Consider the following 20737-nt stretch of genomic DNA (forward strand, 5'->3'; position numbering starts at 1 on the left):
AAAAATAAAATATTGTAAAGCAATCAAATTTAGTTAGAAAACATTAAGAAAATCATTTTTGAAATTAAATAAAATTCAAAATTTTATTATATTATTGTTGTTTTTATTTTTTAGGAATACAATGCTAAGACTGCCTCATGTCATATTATACAATATAGAAAATGTGCGAATTATATTTTATCATCCTCAACCTGTTACAACCTATTGAATGCCATGGAAGAATGTCGTCGTCCAATATTTCATGAACATTATGGTTAGTATAAATTTACTTTTTAAAGAAATTAATATGAAATTTTCTCTTTTTATACAAAAATTTTCGAAATTTTCTACTTCCTTTAAAGAAAATGTTCAATATTATCTATTTTTTTTCCAAAATTTTTATAAAGAAAAAATAGTTGTATATTAACATTTTCCTGTTTTTATACAAAAATATTCTATGTTTTTTCTTATTTTTTATAGGAAATTATCGAAATATCATCTCTTTTTTATAGAAAATCACTTCCAAGATACTTGGATCTAACTTCGACGAATGCCTGACAGTGGCAAATAAAGTGCTCCAGAGTTTCACTGTCCTCTTCACATGCTCTACATTCGTCTGAATCCGCACGTCCAATGTGTGTCCACTAGGGTGATCGATTATTCGAAATTTTCCAAAAACCGGTTTTCGAATAGTTCGAATAGTTGACATTTTAAAAAAACCGGTTGATATTTTTCAAATACAGAAAAAACCGGTTAACCGGTTTTTCATTATAAATAAAAAAAATATATTTTAATTTAAAAAACTTAATGTTTATCTTTAAATTTGATTAATAAAACATGGCCCGAAATGATTTTTAACAGTTTAAAAGATTATAACTTTAGATCTAGTCGTCTGATTTACATTATTTCTTTAATATAAAAAAATTAGGAAAAAAGTGGGACACTTCTGTTAAACATAAGGTACTATGTAATCCTAGCTTATTTTAAAAGCCATGTTTAGGAAATTTGCATAGGCATTCCAACACTTCCATAAAATTTAATTATTGTAATTGGAATATAATCTTAAGATTGATAAAATTTTATAAAACAGTTATCAATTTTACAAATAAATTTTTTTAATTAATTAGGAAAATCAAAGAAGTTTAACCAAAGGAGCTGTAGAAAAATATACGCTAGTTCCTCGACTCGAATATTTTTAAAATTTAGCTGTATTATTATTTACTTAAAAATTTCATTTAAATAATCTTTGAATACAAAGCAAATAAAAGTATTCGAACCCGGTTTTTAAAAAGTGAAAAAACCGGGTTATTCGATATTCGAAAAATCAACATTAAGAAAAAACCGACACTGGTAAAGCAGAAAAAACCGGTTTTAAAACCGGTTGAAAAATCGAGTCGATCACCCTAGTGTCCACTCAGAATACGTATCATCATACTAACTTCAGACTTCCTCATTTTGAGGAGACTTCTCGTCTTATTCCCATCAGGATCACCCCATAGGATCTTTGTGGTTCTACCTACAGTTTCATTATTCCAAGAGGCCTTATGGGGTTCTCTCACCCCTATTTTTAATTCAGATTTTGTTGCGACGAATGGTTTTATGTTTGTCAGGTTAACTACCTCGAGCCCCGTTCCCTTTAAAGCTATTTGCCACTTCGTTGTCGACTACTCCCGAGTGGCTGGTACCCATGTAAACCTTATCTCTGGGAGAGTATTCGGTTTAAGCTTTACTACAATCCAATACGGTCTTATATTTAATTATATCACCTGATATCGCCCTAATTGCCTGCTGGCTGTCGGTAAATAGAGCCATCCGTGTAACAACGGATTCCTACTGGTATTTGCTTTAGTGTTTCGCTTGACCAAGACATTCTATCTGGGATCAGCGTTTCAAAGTTTCCAACATATTCTGTGTCTGGTATGCGATCAGGCACGTCCGACGATTGCGTATAACCTTCCAATGTGTCCAGTATACATTAATAACGTATCCCATAGCCACTTTTGGCCAGTACACTTTCTGTCCAAAGCAGTCTACCAGATTATTGAAGCATAAGCTAGAATTGGTCTAATTACACTTTTATAAAGCCACAACAATTTGTCATAGTAGGACTAAGACCCCATTTCATGTCTATAGTTCAACTACATATCGCCCAGCACCGATATGATCCTATCCTCTATGTGGTGTCTCTACTTGCATTTCTGGTCAAGGATTACACCTAAGTACTTAACTTTGTCTGTCACCGGTATCTTCTTGCCCAAGAAGCAAGGTTCAGTATACGTAGAACTTTTTCTCTTTCTTGTGAAAAGACAGAATTCCGTCTTCGCCGGGTTAACATTGAGGCCTCTCGGTTTAGTCCAGCTCAGCCCAGCAGAGCTTCCTCAGCTCTTCCGCACAAGTAATTTGGATCCTTTCCCTTTAAAAGTCTTACGACATCGTCTGCATAGCAGACAGGTCTAAGTCCTTTCTCAGGTAGGGTCCATCCTGTGGTATACCTTTTTCCTGATAGTTATATCGTACATCTCGCAGCTTATCCACCTGTTCCTTAGCATGTAGTTGATCCAGTTACGGAGCACCCGGTCAACATAAAACTGGTCTAGGGATTGGATAAGAGTATCAGTGTACACGTTATTGAAGGCGCCTTCAATGTCAATGCATACCGCCAGTGTGTACAGTTTGTTATAGAAGGATTTACCTTCAAAAATTATTATTTCAAAGAAAATTTTTTAATCTCCTTTTATAAATTTTTTTATAGAAAATTTTTGTTACGTTTCGAAAATTTATATTTTTTTTTAATTTTAATTTTTTAGAATAATTTCTTTTTGATAAGGAATTTTTTAATATTTCCATTTTTATAAGATTTTTTTGAAAATTAGGAAATTTTTGAAATTTTTCTTTTTTTACCGGAAGTTTTTGAAAATTTTTCTTTTTATAGGAAATTTTTGATAATTTTCTTTTTCATAGAAAATTAAATTTTATAGCAAATTTTTCAAAATTTTCCTTTTTATAGTAAATTTTTCAAAATGTTCTTTTAACATTTCACTTTTATATAGAAAAAAAAAAAACATTTCATGTTATGTATTTTTTATAATTTACAGCGGTTGCGTATGTGGAATATTTTTTAAAAAATATTGAAATGTCATGAAGTTGTATTTCTCCACACAAATAATTTTATTTTATATAAAGATATATTAAAAATTCCTTAATTTTTTTCATTTCAGATTGATGGTGGTTTATTTATATAATTATTCTTTCGATCTTCTAAAATCACTTTTTTATACTAACAAACGGAACGTCCTTCTCAAATAAATAGAAAAATCCAGAAAAACTGAAAAATAGATTAAAAAAAAAAAACGCAGCACACAAATTCCAACTACAATAATAAATATTTGCATAAATGTATTTTGGCACCATTACAGCACAAACAACAGAATTAAATTCAATTTTATAGAAAACAGTAAAAAGCAAAAAAAAAAAACTACAAACAATTTAAAAATATTAAAACACAAAATTAACCTGAAAATTGTAACTGCCCCTTAAAAAACAGGATGCACAAAACTCACAAACAAATAGAAAATTATTTAAATATATACCGAAAAGATTTAAAACAATTTTAATGAAATATAAATATTTACTATAAATTATAAAATGGGAAAATAAAATATACATCATTTGCCATGTAAATATGTGTGAAAAAAAAAAACGATTGAATTCAACAAATTTATTGATTGAACTAAAGATAAAAATGTCACATACAACTGTCAATGTGCAGAAAAAAAGTATGATTAAACAATTTATGTAAAATATAATGGCGCCGAAACAAAATTGTTAACATTGAAAATTTATTTAATTTTTCAGTTAAAATTTTCATAAGGATTCTTCAATTGAGCTTTTGTCATATTTGTTTGGCATTTACCAACACTACCGAATGGTTTTTTGGTAATATGAAAAACCTATCATTTTAAAAGGGCTTGATAAAATTTTCTACTAAAGTTGCTCAAAGTCTGATCCACTTTTCTAATATAAAGTTGTTCAAAATCTTATCAAATTTTCAAGTAAAATGTTGTGCCCATACACTTTTCTGAGTCTAACCAACTTTTATGGTAAAAATTTGCTCTAGTCTGATTAACTTTTCTTGTAAGAAGTAGGGTTCTATAAATCAAATTTCGAATAATCGAACAATCGACTTTTTGTCGAAAAAAGTCGAAGTCGACTATTTTGTCTGTGAAAAAAGTCGAAAAGTAGACTTTGTTAATAAAAGTCGATAAATCAAAAAAAGTCGAATAAAGTCGAAAAAAGTCGAAGAAAGTCGAAAAGTCGTAAAAAGTCGGAAAAAGTCGAAAAAAGTCGGAAAAAGACGGAAAAAGTCGAAAAGTCGGAAAAAGTCGTAAAGTCGAAAATTGTAGAAAAAAGTCAAAAATAGTCGAAAATTTTAAAAAAGTGGAAAAAAAGTCAAAAACTCTAAAATAGTCGGAAAAACTCGAAAAAAATCAAAAAATAGTCGAAAAAAGTCGAAAATAGTCAAAAAGTCGAAAAAAAATATCGAAAAGTCGGAAAAAGCCGAAAAAAGTCGAAAAGTCAAATTTTATAAAATACTTATGTTCGAAAATCTACCTTTTATAAAATGCAAAAAGTCGAAAAGTCGTCTTTTAACTAAATGAAAAAAAGTCGAAAAGTCGACTTTTCGTTGATCAATTTTTCTAGAAAAAAGTTGCTCAGAATCTGATAAATTTTTCTAGGAAAAAAGTTGCTCAGAATCTGATCAACTTTTCTAGAAAGAGTTGCTCAGAGTCGGATTAAGTTTTCTAAAAAAATGTCCTCAGAGTCTGATCAACTTTTGTAGCAAAAAGTTTAGCAATAACCAATTTTTATAGTGAAAAGTGTCTCAAATATGGTAAAAGTTTATAGTCAAAGTCTGATCAGATTTTATACTAAAAAGTTGCTCAGAGTCTGATCAACTTTCCTTGAACAGAAGTTACTAAGTGTACGATCTACTTTCGAGTAAAAAGTGTCTCTAAGTCTGATCAAATTTCCTAGTAAATAGTTGATATGATGACATGTAGAAAGTTGACAAGAGTCTAATGAGCTTTTCTAGTAAAAGGTTGCTCATAGTCTGATCAATTGTACTAGTTTCTCAGAGTCAGGTTAACGTTTCTACTAAAAAGAATCTTAGAGTCTAAAGTATTTTTCAACTAAAGCATTGCTTAGAGTCAGATTAACATTTAAAGTAAAAAGTTGCTAAGACACTGATCAACTTTGGTGGTAAATATTTCATTAAAACAAAAGATCATTTAAGGAGCTCTACTATAGTCAACCAATAAATTCCATGTACATAATAATTATATTTTTAAATTGTAATAAAACATTGCCTACCTTTGGGCTTCTGTTGAAATAAAATATAAAGTGGCCACCTGGTTAATGTATGATCGTCAAATGGCTTTGATTTCCTGGTTAAATTATGATCGTTAAATGATCCTCTGGTTTTGATTTCCTAAAAATTAAAGAAAAAATTAAATTAAGTCTATAATTGCTATTTTACAAAACTGTCTCTAAATTAAATATTAAACAAATTCATAAAAAAGTCCCATGTTGATAGTAAATAAACCAAATAATTCAATTATAAAATAAAAAATTAATACATTTTTATATTAAAATGCACTAAATAAATCTAAAAAATACCAAAACAAAAAAAGAATAAAAATTTTGTTAACTAACACAATAAATGTCCATAAAGAAATAAGTGTGTTTTTCACTAATTAAACACAACAAAACAAACAAAAACTAAAGAAAGACTAAAAAAAACATAAATAGTTATAAAAAAATATATATTATAAATATATAATGAAAATTAATAATATTTTAATTATTTCAATTTGATTTTCTTTCATATTATGTTGCATTTACTACAAAATATTTGATTGCATTTAAATAGATTTTTAATTTTGTACTTGTGTAAATGTCTATAAAAATATGTTTATGTTTAATGGAAAAAAGGCTTAAAATGTGATATTTTGTAATAATTTATAAAATATTATTCAAAAGTTTGTGTGTATGTATATGATACAACAATATGCAATACAACAACAAATTATGTAACAAGAAATTATATATATTTAAACAATTATTGAAATATGCATATACAAGTAATATGTTTAATAATACAAATTAAAATAAAATTATTATTTTAAAATTATAACAAATTATACATAAATATATTTATTATTAAAGTATTATGTTCAAAATTGACTTAATAGTGAACAAAACAAAAAAAAAAAAAAAAAAAAAAACAAAACAAACTGAACCTAAAATGAACAGAGAAAAAGTAAAATTATTATGATTGTATATTAAGCTAAATATAAAATAAAAAGTCTAAATAAATGAATGAATAAATAGAAAAATGAGTAAATACATGTTAATAATAAACTGATGTTTTATTTCTTAGTCGCAATGTGAGCAGAGTTCAGTAGAGTGAATAAAGAGCAAATTTATATATTATTAGACTTGTTATACTGTACATTCTCCTTAAAAATTCATTCAAATAAGCTTGATTTTTTATCAACAAAAATAAGAAAATGCTTCGCGCTAACTTAGCCAAATATTAAAAAAAATTGAATCATCCACAATTATGGCCACTGAACTGAAAATAAGACTAGACTGACTTAACACTAGAACTATAACTGACTAGAACTGACTAGACTCTGAACTGATAACTGACTAGCTGAACTGAATTTAAACTAAAATATAGACTGAACTAGAACTGAACTCCGAACAATTATAACTGAACTAGAACTGACTAGAACACTAGAACTAACTAGAACTGAACAACACTAGAACTGAACTATACTAACTAAATGAACTAGAACTGAACTAGCTGAACTGAACTAGAACTGAACTAGAACTGAACTAGAACTGAACTAGAATGAACTAGAACTGAACTGAACTGACTAGAACTGAACTAGAACTGAACTAGAACTGAACTAGAACTGAACTGAACGAACTAGAACTGAACTAGAACTGACGGAACTAGAACAGAACTGAACTAGAACTGAACTAGACTGAACTAGAACTGAACTAGAACTGAACTAGAACTGAACTAGAACTGAACTAGAACTGAACTAGAACTGAACTAGAACGACTAGAACTGACTAGAACTGAACTAGAACTGAACTAGACTAACTAGAACTGAACTAGAACTGAACTAGAACTGAACTAGAACTGAACTAGAACTGAAACTAGAACTGAAACTAGAACTGAAACTAGAACTGGAACTAGCAACTGAAACTAGAACTGAAACTAGAACTGACAGACTGACTAGAACTGAACTAGAACTGAACTAGAACTGAAACTGAGACTGAACCTAGAACTGAACTAGAACTGAACTAGAACTGAATAGAACTGAAGAGAATGAACGAGAACTGAACTAGAACTGAACTAGAACTGAACTAGAACTAGAACTGACTAGAACTGAACTAGAACTGAACTAACTAAGAAACTGAACTAGAACTGAACTAGAACTGAACTAGAACTGAACTATAACTAGAAGACTAGAACTGATAGACTAACTAGAACTGAACTAGAACTGAACTAGAACTGAACTAGAACTGAACTAGAACTGAACTAGAACTGAACTAGAACTGAACTAGAACTGAACTAGAACTGAACTAGAACTGAACTAGAACTGAACTAAACTGAACTAGAACTGAACTAGAACTGAACTAGAACTGAACTAGAACTAATGAACTGACTAGAACTGACTAGAACTGAACTAGAACTGAACTAAGACACTGAACTAGAACTGAACTAGAACTGAACTAGAACTGAACTAGAACTGAACTAGAACTGAACTAGAACTGAACTAGAACTGAACTAGAACTGACTAGAACTGAACTAGAACTGAACTAGAACTGACTAGAACTGAACAGAAACTGACTAGAACTGAACTAGAACTGAACTAGAACTGAACTAGAACTGAACTAGAACTGAACTAGAACTGAACTAGAACTGAACTAGAACTGAACTAGAACTGAACTAGAACTGAACTAGAACTGAACTAGAACTGAACTAGAACTGAACTAGAACTGAACTAGAACTGAACTAGAACTGAACTAGAACTGAACTAGAACTGAACTGAACTGAACTGAACTAGAACTGAACTAGAACTGAACTAGAACTGAACTAGAACTGAACTAGAACTGAACTAGAACTGAACTAGAACTGAACTAGAACTGAACTAGAACTGAACTAGAACTGAACTAGAACTGAACTAGAACTGAACTAGAACTGAACTAGAACTGAACTAGAACTGAACTAGAACTGAACTAGAACTGAACTAGAACTGAACAAGAACTGAACTAGAACTGAACTAGAACTGAACTAGAACTGAACTAGAACTGAACTAGAACTGAACTAGAAACTGAACTAGAACTGAACTAGAATGAACTAGAACTGAACTAGAACTGAACTAGAACTGAACTAGAACTGAACTAGAACTGAACTAGAACTGAACTAGAACTGAACTAGAACTGAACTAGAACTGAACTAGAACTGAACTAGAACTGAACTAGAACTGAACTAGAACTGAACTAGAACTGAACTAGAACTGAACTAGAACTGAACTAGAACTGAACTAGAACTGAACTAGAACTGAACTAGAACTGAACTAGAACTGAACTAGAACTGAACTAGAACTGAACTGAACTAGAACTGAACTAGAACTGAACTAGAACTGAACTAGAACTGAACTAGAACTGAACTAGAACTGAACTAGAACTGAACTAGAACTGAACTAGAACTGAACTAGAACTGAACTAGAACTGAACTAGAACTAGAACTGAACTAGAACTGAACTAGAACTGAACTAGAACTGAACTAGAACTGAACTAGAACTGAACTGAACTGAACTAGTACTGAACTAGAACTGAACTAGAACTGAACTAGAACTGAACTAGAACTGAACTAGAACTGAACTAGAACTGAACTAGAACTGAACTAGAACTGAACTAGAACTGAACTAGAACTGAACTAGAACTGAACTAGAACTGAACTAGAACTGAACTAGAACTGAACTAGAACTGAACTAGAACTGAACTAGAACTGAACTAGAACTGAACTAGAACTGAACTAGAACTGAACTAGAACTGAACTAGAACTGAACTAGAACTGAACTAGAACTGAACTAGAACTGAACTAGAACTGAACTAGAACTGAACTAGAACTGAACTAGAACTGAACTAGAACTGAACTAGAACTGAACTAGAACTGAACTAGAACTGAACTAGAACTGAACTAGAACTGAACTAGAACTGAACTAGAACTGAACTAGAACTGAACTAGAACTGAACTAGAACTGAACTAGAACTGAACTAGAACTGAACTAGAACTGAACTAGAACTGAACTAGAACTGAACTAGAACTGAACTAGAACTGAACTAGAACTGAACTAGAACTGAACTAGAACTGAACTAGAACTGAACTAGAACTAAACTAGAACTGAACTAGAACTGAACTAGAACTGAACTAGAACTGAACTAGAACTGAACTAGAACTGAACTAGAACTGAACTAGAACTGAGCTAGAATTGAACTAGGTCCTTTTCAGAAAATTACTTTTACGCTCATATTTACCTTAAAATTACGCTATAGCATTGAATTCGACGTAGGACGGTCTATAAGCTGTAAATGAGCAATATCCAAATAATTCTGTAAATATATTGTTCCCATTTTCGTAGGGAGGACTATGGGAGATAAATGAAATCACGAACCGATCTTAATTATTGGGGCATCCTTTTGGTATCAAATTTAATAATTTTATATAAATAGTGAGTGAATCGGAGTTAATTATCATATGTTTATTTAATATTATTTTTGGATACTGCGAATATCGGCAACTAACAAAAAATTTTGATCCATTGATTTCTTTTTAAACTTAGAACATTATGGAGACAGACATAGTACATAGTGCAATTTTTTCACTATCACGCATTTTAAATATTTAATTACACCGAATGTAATAGTTTTTTAAATATTTACTCTCCTTCTATTTGTTAATGGTTTTAAAAATAACATATCAACGGGACAGGAATTTAAAATCAAACCGACGAAAAAATAAATAAGTATTTACAACTGTGATGAAAACAAAATACAAAAAGCAGACAGACAAACGAATTGCCCTAATAATCCAGAATTTAACAGGTCAATAATTTATTTGCTCTACTCGTCTAACATGTCAATCAAAAATAAAAAATAATAAATTCTCCCATATGGTTTCAAACAGCAAAAACAGAATGAAAAATATTTAATAAAACAAAATGCGAACAACTAATTTTAAATAACACTTGACCAATAATGGTCAGTCAATAAACACTGACATCAACACACACTCCGGCACACACATAATAAATAATGTGTAGGTGTGTATATGACAACATACAAAATACATATGTATGTGTAGATTGGTATGTAAAGAGGGTGACAATTTGATTTAAAATCCCCAGAGATAAAAGTAGGAATAAAAGCGTTAGATTTTCACTAACAGAGTCGTGGTGGACAACCAATAATGACGCCGGTGATGATTACGATAAAACTTTAAGTTAAAACTACACAACAGGAGGTAAACGAAAGGATCTGCCCATCAGGATATCAATATATAGAAATTAACACCCCAGGATATTTTTCATACTGCTGTAAGTTGATTTTTTTCTAACGATTTTGCCTTTTTTAACATTCAAAAAAAAAAAAAAAAAAAACAAGTTTCGTATTTTTGATTATAGAAAAATATTCATTAAAATTCAGCAAAAACATTGTGTGTTCTTTGTAATGTGAACTGATGTTGTTTTAAAACTGTTTTCAATATTTAAGGGTGAGTATTGTGGATTAGTGGTGGATTTTTTGGGAAAACGAATGTGTTTATAAAAATGAATTGCAAATTAATTTTATTTGACAGCTTAGGAAATTATAATATTAGTATTAGTTGTCGTTGGTGTTATAGCAGTTAATTAATTTTTATTACTATGTTAATTTTATAAATTTGAGCATGTATTTCAATAGTATTATTGAGTTAATTAAAATTCTATTAGTTTAAATATTAGTTTATGTTGGTATTTGTTGTTTTCAATTATTTCACTGTTGCTGCTGTAAGTTTGTTTTCATAAAACATTGTTTAAAATTGAATGCAAATAATGTGTTTACTGTAAAAACAACCGCAAAATAGTAAAATTTTATAGAACAATTTTCTAAAAATAATAAACATTGAAAAATGGTTGAAGTATTTTGGCATAAAAAACAAAAATAAAATGCAAAAAGGAGTAAAATGCAGTTGTAGAGTTTCTTGTCCTGTACAGTGGACTGGACTGCAAATTTTTACTGCCATATTTTTCTGAACATGAACTGAACTAGAACTGAACTTGAACTGAACTAGAACTGAACTAGAACTGAAGTAGACTGAACTAGAACTGACTAGACTGAACTAGAACTGAACTAGAACTGAACTAGAACTGAACTAACTGAACTAGAACTGAACTAGAACTGAACTGAACTAGAACTGAACTAGAACTGAACTAGAACTGAACTAGAACTGAACTAGAACTGAACTAGAACTGAACTAGAACTGAACTAGAACTGAACTAGAACTGAACTAGAACTGAACTAGAACTGAACTAGAACTGAACTAGAACTGAACTAGAACTGAACTAGAACTGAACTAGAACTGAACTAGAACTGAACTAGAACTGAACTAGAACTGAACTAGAACTGAACTAGAACTGAACTAGAACTGAACTAGAACTGAACTAGAACTGAACTAAACTAACTGAACTAGAACTGAACTAGAACTGAACTAGAACTGAACTAGAACTGAACTAGAACTGAACTAGAACTGAACTAGAACTGAACGAACTGAACTAGAACTGAACTAGAACTGAACTAGAACTGAACTAGAACTGAACTAGAACTGAACTAGAACTGAACTAGAACTGAACTAGAACTGAACTAGAACTGAACTAGAACTGAACTAGAACTGAACTAGAACTGAACTAGAACTGAACCTAGAACTGAACTAGAACTGAACTAGACTGAACTAGAACTGAACTAGAACTGAACTAGAACTGAACTAAACTGAACTAGAACTGAACTAGAACTGAACTAGAACTGAACTAGAACTGAACTAGAACTGAACTAGAACTGAACTAGAACCTGAACTAGAACTGAACTAGAACTGAACTAGAACTGAACTAGAACTGAACTAGAACTGAACTAGAACTGAACTAGAACTGAACTAAGAACTGAACTAGAACTGAACTAGAACTGAACTAGAACTGAACTAACTGAACTAGAATGAACTAGAACTGAACTAGAACTGAACTAGAACTGAACTAGAACTGAACTAGAACTGAACTAGAACTGAACTAGAACTGAACTAGAACTGAACTAGAACTGAACTAGAATGAACTAGAACTGACTAGAACTGAACTAGAACTGAACTAGAACTGAATAGAACTGAACTAGAACTGAAACTAGAACTGAACTAACTGAACTAGAACTGAACTAGAACTGAACTAGAACTGAACTAGAACTGAACTAGAACTGAACTAGAACTGAACTAGAACTGAACTAGAACTGAACTAGAACTGAACTAGAACTGAACTAGAACTGAACTAGAACTGAACTAGAACTGAACTAGAACTGAACTAGAACTGAACTAGAACTGAACTAGAACTGAACTAGAACTGAACTAGAACTGAACTAGAACTGAACTAGAACTGAACTAAACTGAACTAGAACTGAACTAGAACTGAACTAGAACTGAACTAGAACTGAACTAGAACTGAACTAGAACTGAACTAGAACTGAACTAGAACTGAACTAGAACTGAACTAGAACTGAACTAGAACTGAACTAGAACTGAACTAGAACTGAACTAGAACTGAACTAGAACTGAACTAGAACTGAACTAGAACTGAACTAGAACTGAACTAGAACTGAACTAGAACTGAACTAGAACTGAACTAGAACTGAACTAGAACTGAACTAGAACTGAACTAGAACTAACTAGAACTGAACTAGAACTGAACTAGAACTGAACTAGAACTGAACTAGAACTGAACTAGAACTGAACTAGAACTGAACTAGAACTGAACTAGAACCTAACTAGAACAAAAACAAATCTAAAAATGAAAAAGATGTAGTAAGACAAAAACGGCAATAGATTTTGTCTCCACAAAAACCATAGAACATAAAAATATTAAGTAAATATGCACCACACTGTGCCTTCGTATAGACAAAAAACGGTCCTTGTGATATGTATGTGCACATACTTGTAGGAATAAACGAAAGATAACGAAAAATCAACAAAAACCTCAATGACTGACTACACACAGCAGTGAGGAAGAGGATATTGCTGATGACGCCACTAAACATCAGCAACAAACGAAAGAACAAAGATCCATCTGTAAATAAAATTGAAAAAGTTATATTGATGAATGAATCAAGCCAGAAATGAAGCAACGAGCAGACGAACGAACCAAACAAACAAGCAACTTTCTAAACAATGTTGCAGTACTAAAAAAAACAAAAGACAAAAAAGAAGAGCAATATAGTCAACTAAGTACTCCAGCGGAAGTTAAAGAGTGTTTACACAGTATGTTGCACACAAAGATAACTTATACTTATTGCCACCCTTTTCCTTATCCTTCCGAAAACAAGCATACCACTACACTTCCATATATACTGCGAATAAATAATAAATAATAATAAAAAAAGTTGGTGTAACTGCTGCTTCTCTTTTACTAAACCATGTAGCAAATGTATGACTGCCACTGTCAATGACATACATAAGTGAGTCGTGGGTAAACACACGAATATTTTAATAATTTAATTTAACGAAAACTGCTTCCTTAACTTTCATTCATACCCCATGTCATCATAATGCAAACAAACATAGAACGTTAAAAGTTAATACCACCTTCATAAAATACAAACACTTTTGGCAACAAAAAAAATGTTGCACAAACAATTCAAAAAGACAACTGCAAAAGTATAATGTTTAATATTTTATCTATATAATGTTATGGAAAAAAAATAGCAAAAAAAAAAACGAAAACTAACTACAGACTCAACTACCCAACCACTTACATACTTATACAGTTAGTACTTACTTTGTTGTTTTAGCCGGAAGTAAAAGCAACAAATTGGTTGCTTTCCTTCCTAGTTGTTGGGTAATGTCTTTGGCGTGGCATAGCATGGCGTCAGCCAATCAATAATTTTGTTTTTTTTTCTTTTTCAATATTATAACATCTAAACTATAGTTGAGAAATGTTTGGCTTCTTAGATATAAACTAAGTTTTTGCCACCTACATAAACACAGACCCACTTCAAAGTGCCAATATTGGGAGAGAGAGAAAAAAGTATAAAAATATAGACAACATTTTTGAAGGTTTTAGGTTTTTTGTTTAAATTTGTCTGTCTGTCTAGCTATCGGTTTGTTTGCATTTGTTTTGCTTTCTATTACTTTTTTTCTAATTTTTATCTAGTGTCAACAACAACCTTGCAAATGGTTGCATTTTTTTTTTGTTTGCTGTCTACCACTTTGGCAGACTCTTTAGAATTTGCTGGCGTTTCTATTAAAAAAACTAAAAACGAGTTATGAAGTTTATAAAAGCTTTTGACAACAAACATTAAAGAAATATATTTTTCGTTTTTGTATTGTAACAAACGGTAAAAGTGCAGCAAATAGAAATGTTAGTGGAAGGTGCCAATTATATTTTTAAATTAAAAACTTTTAAGCATCTAAGTTCGTATTTACAGGTAGCACTTTTAATATGGGTTTACACAATGTTTGCTATTTGTTTATTTTTAAGAAACTTTAATAGAAAACTCAAAAGAACAACAATAAAATTGAATTTTCACTCTAGCTGAATAGAGACCGAGATCAACTTATGTTCTCTCTTTAATGAAAAGCTCAAAAGAACAACAACAAAATCCAAACTCCAATCTAGACGAATAGAGTCCAAAACCAACTTATATCTGTATTAAGCACTCAAATCCATGTATCTCTGTTCTAAACAAATATATTTACTAAAAAATATTTTCCAAAAGCAGAACCTTACTCTGTTGTAAAAATTGAGATCTATTTATGCTTCAAATGCTGGGATTTACCAGTATTCTAGAAACAAATATGTATCTCTGTTTGGAGGTAGAACTACATCTTTGATCTAGAGATAGGGATTTAATACTGTTCTATTCTATTTCTTTTCTAGAGAAAGAGGTCTGTCTCTATTGCAGAGTCAAAGATCTATCTGTATTCTAAAGTCAAAGGGGTAGAGTCTAATATATAATTCTTAGAGATAGATTGAGAAATATCTCTGAAAAGAGAGATTTATTTTCTAGACACAAAGATCAATCTCATATCTAGACAATTAAGAAATTATAGTCGGGCGAGGCCGACCATACAATACCCTACACCTGTTACAAATAAAATGTTTTTTAGTTTTCATAATAAAGCATTTAAGTTGAATTGTATCTTGCCTCAGATATACTTAATCCATTTATTGTTGAATGAAATTGTGGACATTTAATCGAATTTTGAAGGGGGCTTTGAATAGGGGCTATGGTCAAATGAGACCCTATAATTAAAAAATTCATGAGGGTCATCAAGGCTAGTATAGGACTTGGTTTTGCAGCTTTTTGTCGGGATACGAGTATATTAAACATAATTATGAACTTAAAAGCCCTATTCGTCGGGTTCAGTTGTATGGGGGTTAGGTGAAGTAATGGACCGATGTTAACCATTTCCTACATTCTTCGACTCCAGTAGCTGTTATAAAAAAAATGTGATTTAGTTTTCATAATAAAGCATTTAAGTTGAATTTTACCTTGCGTCAGATATACTTAAGCCATTTATTGTTGAATAAAATTGGGGACGTTTAAGTCGAATTTTGAAGAGGGCTTTGAATAGGGGCTATGGTCAAATGAGACCCTATAATTAAAAAATTCATGAGGGTCATCAAGGCTAGTATAGAACTTGGTTTTGCAGCTTGTTGTCGAGATACGAGTATATTAAACATAATTATGAACTTAAAAGCCCTATCAGTCCGGTTCAGTTGTATGGGGGCTAGGTGAAATAATGAACCGATGTTAACCATTTTCAAAAGAATTCGTCTCCGGTACCATAGAAGATCGTGTGCCAAATTTCATTGAATTATCTGATCAAATGAGACATGAGGGTCATCAAGGCTAGTATAGGACTTGGTTTTGCAGCTTTTTGTCGGGATACGAGTATATTAAACATAATTATGAACTTAAAAGCCCTATTTGTTAGATTCAGTTGTATGGGGGCTAGGTGAGATAATGGACCGATGTTAACGGTTTCCAATAGACTTCGTCTCTGGTACCATAGAAGATCGTGTGCCAAATTTCATTGAATTATTTTCAAAATTGCGACCTGTAGTTTGATTACAAAGTTTACAAGCCCTATTCATGGGTTCAGTTGTATGGGGGCTAGGTGAAATAATGGACCGATCGTAACCATTTGCAATAGGCTTCGTCCCTGGGACAATAGAGGATCATGTACCAAATTTCATTGAATTATCTTCAAAATTGCGACCCGTAGTTTGATTACAAGGTTTACATGGACGGACGGACAGATGGACGGATGGACATAGCTAAATCGACTCAGAAAATGATTCTAAGCCGATTGGTATACTTTAAGGTGGGTATAGGACCAATATTATTGTGCGTTATATCTTTGTAAGAGACAGAGATATATGTTTTAGAGACAGATATATATCCATGTTCTAGAGGCAGAAATCCATATACGTTTTAGAGGCATGTCTCTGTACATAGAACATATATAGATAAATGCCTCTAAGAAAGATATAGATCTCTGACTCTAGAATATAGAGAGCAAATGATCTCCTAAATCAACTTTACAATGAGCTTTGACTATTACATGTATAAATATACTATATAATATCAGTTTGAGAAGTACACATATCACTGCTATGCAAATATAACAACTACATAATCCCTCTCAAACGATTTTAATATAAACCAACAAATACCATTTAATTTAAACACTTTCCTGGCTATTATTCTTTTCAAATGACTTTCATGTAATTTGTGCCACTAAGTTGACATTTAAATAACTAAAACAAGATTTAAAACATATTACTCTTTGTTCTCGGTTCTATGCATTTTATTTTCTATGTATTTCCATCAGTGTAATAAAATGGCAAAATAAAATAAAACAAAACAAAACTAAAGCAGAGTATTAATTTTATTAGAAGAACATTGTAAATCACAGCTTTAAATTAACGAAATCAAAAAGTGTAAAATTAGAAAATCACTAACATAAAATATCAAATACACAGGCGGAATGAAAAAGGATACAGAGATCTTCATACCCTACCAACAGAGAAAGAAAAGAAATAAAAGAATAAATTGTCAAAGTAAAATGACAATAAAGCACTTTAGACAAGAATTGTTGGGCTTGATTCTGCAATATTTTTATTTTCACAATAAGGAACTAAATAAAAAAAGGATGAATAAATAAATAAAAATACAAGAATACACTCATACTAAAGTTAACATTAACTTAAACATAAAGATCCCTTAAACTATACAACAGAAATATTATACAAAAAAATAAATAAATAAAAATAGGAATATAGAAGTTAAACTTGACATGCTTTGGCACTTGGCGACCACAAAAGGACAACAGAAAACCAACATACTTACACACCCAAATACACACTTATACACACAGAGAGACAATCATCTACCCTTCAAACATTTAGAAGACAAAACCATTGCGCATCATCCCAGACGCCACGTCAGAAACACTTCTGGACGATTGTCAGACGAGAACGCACATTTTACAAAAACAAAATACATTGATTTCGAATTTTCGTCTTCTAGAAATATACTTTTAAGTTACTTCCGGATGATAGTTAGAAGAGTGCATCCATTTTGCTTAAACAAAAAACCATGACTGTTGAATTTTTTTCATCTGGAAGTATATGTTTTAGTGACTTCTGTATGAGAGTTGGGTGAGAACACACATTTTACAATAACAAAATACATTGTTTCCTAATTTGTATCTTCTTGATTTGTATGTTTATGTCACTTCTGGAAGAGAGTTTGAAGAGTGTTCACATTAATATTGTATTTTATTCATCTGGAAGTGTGGATTGTAGTCACTTCTGTACGATTGTCAGACGATAGCACACATTTTACAAAAACAAAATACATTGATTTCTAGTTTTCGCCGTCTGGAAGTATACTTTTAGGTTACTTCCGGATGATAGTAAGAAGAGTACAAAAACAAAAAAATATAAATACTCCATTTTTAGCCTGAACGCGAAAAAATAAAAATAAATAATGCAGAAATTTTGCTAAGTTCAGTGATGTTTTGTGTTTTGTCCAGTCATGTTCAGTTTTAATTATTCATTGTAAAACTTAAATGAGTTATTGAATAATATTCATAATATTCATAGAAAAATAGTGTAATTAATATATTGTGAATCTTAAGTAATAAAAAACAATATGATAGTGTTGTGTTAAAAGTCAACTGTTAATAAACATTTAAGAAGGTTTTGTTATTTGGTGAAGTTTATTAAATATATACCAAAAAGTAATTATCTTCAAGGATTATATAAATAAAATGAAAAAGTAAGTTGTCATATTTTACATTAAAATACTATTTTAGGAATAAGTTAACAACTCTAAACGGCTTCCATTTCCATAATTTTTAAACGAAGTTCTATTTAGATTTATTTGAGTTAAATCTTAACTTTCAATATTTTTTAAATTATTTGCGCGTTTAGGTCCTCTTTCTAGATTACGTATGATCACTTTGAGCTAAAATTTTATTTGTATTTCATTATCGTTACAAAAAAAAATACATTAAAATTTTACTTAAGTATTTAAAGGCTAGCTGGAATCATTACATTCAAATTAATACTACTGTTTTATACATACATAAATTATTTTTTGATTTGGGCCACTCGACACGAAATTGCCTATATAAGATATTTAATATTAAAATCAGATATTTTTAAAACCACCTTTTTTAAATAAATACAATTCTATTAATTTTCATATAGCTTTGGATTTAATTATTTTAATTATAGGTACTTTTTTAGTTATTAACACCAGGTCTTTCTATGACCTTTATATGATACTAATATTATTAATATTGAACATGCCATTCCCAATATATTGAACCTAAGTAGACAGTTTTTGAACGTGTATAACTCCTTAATTAGAAGAAAGCAAACAAAAAATAGTGTTGCAGTATTAGTGTCAAAAGCAATATCCTGTTTAGGGTCGTTAAGGTGTTTCTATCGTTAGTGATTGTAAATAATTTTAAAAATAATCCATGACTTAGTAATTTCAGATCTTTATAGACGGTTTAGTTCCAAGTTATTTAAAAAATGTTCACGAAAGGTAAAAGGTAAAAAACAATAAATAAATTAATTAATTTTTAATTATTTTATTTTTTTTAGAAAGCAGTAGCTAATATTGTACCCCCTATTAAAATACTTCTAACTGAATTAAAATATAAAAAAGGGATCTGGTAAGTTATATATGTCTTATTTCATCACGCGGTTCCATTAAAAATGTCGATTATTTGCAGAAAATGTAAAAAATGGATCTGACCGTTTAAACTTTGGTGGGAAATGTATTGATCATAAGATAATCCTATTTTTATTGCTTCCTAAAGTATAACAGGTAATTTCAATAAATACAAAAGTACTTATGTATATTCAATATTAATTATAACATTATTTTTGTTTATTTCATTGAAGGATTAATGTGTTCCAAAATATAACTCTTACAATTTGTTGGATTGATCATAAAATTTATGAAGAACTACAAAAATATTTTAGAGTCCAACGTTTTACAATTTTTGGAAGTATACCAGTCAACAGTTGGAATATTAATACAGATTTCCTGAAAATTATCTTATTATAAGGTAATAATTCTAAATTTTTGATACATACGTACATTAGACCGGCTCACTCTGTATGGAAAGCAAAAACGTGTTTTTGTTACCCCTCTCAAAATTCCCAAAATATTTTAAGTCTAGCGATGACCGTTCGTGAGCTGGACCAAATCAATAAAAGGTATTTTAGAATTATTTTTTTTTTAATTTTTGTTTATTTTGCAACAAAATATCCAATTTTAAAGCCGCGTCCAGACTTTAAAAAAACCTTTCAAATGATACCACATACTGTATATATTGATTAAGAACTGCTGTATAATTTAAAACAAAATAACTAAAAAGGGACTTTTTTGTAACCGGTTCAGCTCACGAACGGCCATCGATAGTCTAGAAATATTTTGGGAACCATTATAAAACATAACAAAGATTTTTTGAAGCTGTGTAAAATATTGAATTTAACATGAAGAATCATCATATTACATAACAGCGAATATTTTGAGGGGGGTAACTCAAGCACCATTTTTTGTGAGCCCGTCTAATGTACATATATTACTTTTTTTAGATTAGTTGTTAAATCAATTATTTTTTCTACTATTTTAATTTCAATTATTTCAATAAAAACTATAAAATTTCATTTTATTTAGATTTATTTTTATAGATTTTATTTTGGTGAGTATACAAATAGAAGAAGAGAAAACTCATCTTCTAGAAGACGAGAATACTCATCCTCTAGAAGACGAGAATACTCATCTTCTAGAAGAAGAGAAAACTCATCTACTAGAAGATAAGATAGGAACACTTCTAGATGATACTAGGTAGTCAC

The 20737-nt window shown here is 30.4% G+C and overlaps 1 protein-coding gene and 1 long non-coding RNA gene across 2 annotated transcripts in view; one reads left to right on the forward strand and one right to left on the reverse strand.

Annotated features, from left to right (window-relative positions):
* Positions 1-3535, forward strand: part of LOC119608092 (E3 ubiquitin-protein ligase Arkadia) — a 73402-nt gene extending 69867 nt beyond the window's left edge. The window contains exons 4-5 of the transcript XR_005231790.1: positions 115-253; positions 3198-3535. The gene's annotated coding sequence lies outside the window, so the exon portion shown is untranslated. The remainder of the gene's footprint in view (positions 1-114; positions 254-3197) is intronic.
* LOC119608093 overlaps positions 1-20737 on the reverse strand; it is a 56656-nt gene that overhangs the window by 23705 nt on the left and 12214 nt on the right. Inside the window, exon 2 of the long non-coding RNA XR_005231791.1 lies at positions 5350-5467. This is a non-coding gene — a long non-coding RNA (uncharacterized LOC119608093). The remainder of the gene's footprint in view (positions 1-5349; positions 5468-20737) is intronic.

The sequence above is a fragment of the Lucilia sericata genome, unplaced genomic scaffold (assembly GCF_015586225.1).
Source record: "Lucilia sericata isolate MDLA Ls3-8-SP2 unplaced genomic scaffold, ASM1558622v1 Contig000787F_arrow, whole genome shotgun sequence".
NCBI classification, from domain to species: domain Eukaryota; kingdom Metazoa; phylum Arthropoda; class Insecta; order Diptera; family Calliphoridae; genus Lucilia; species Lucilia sericata.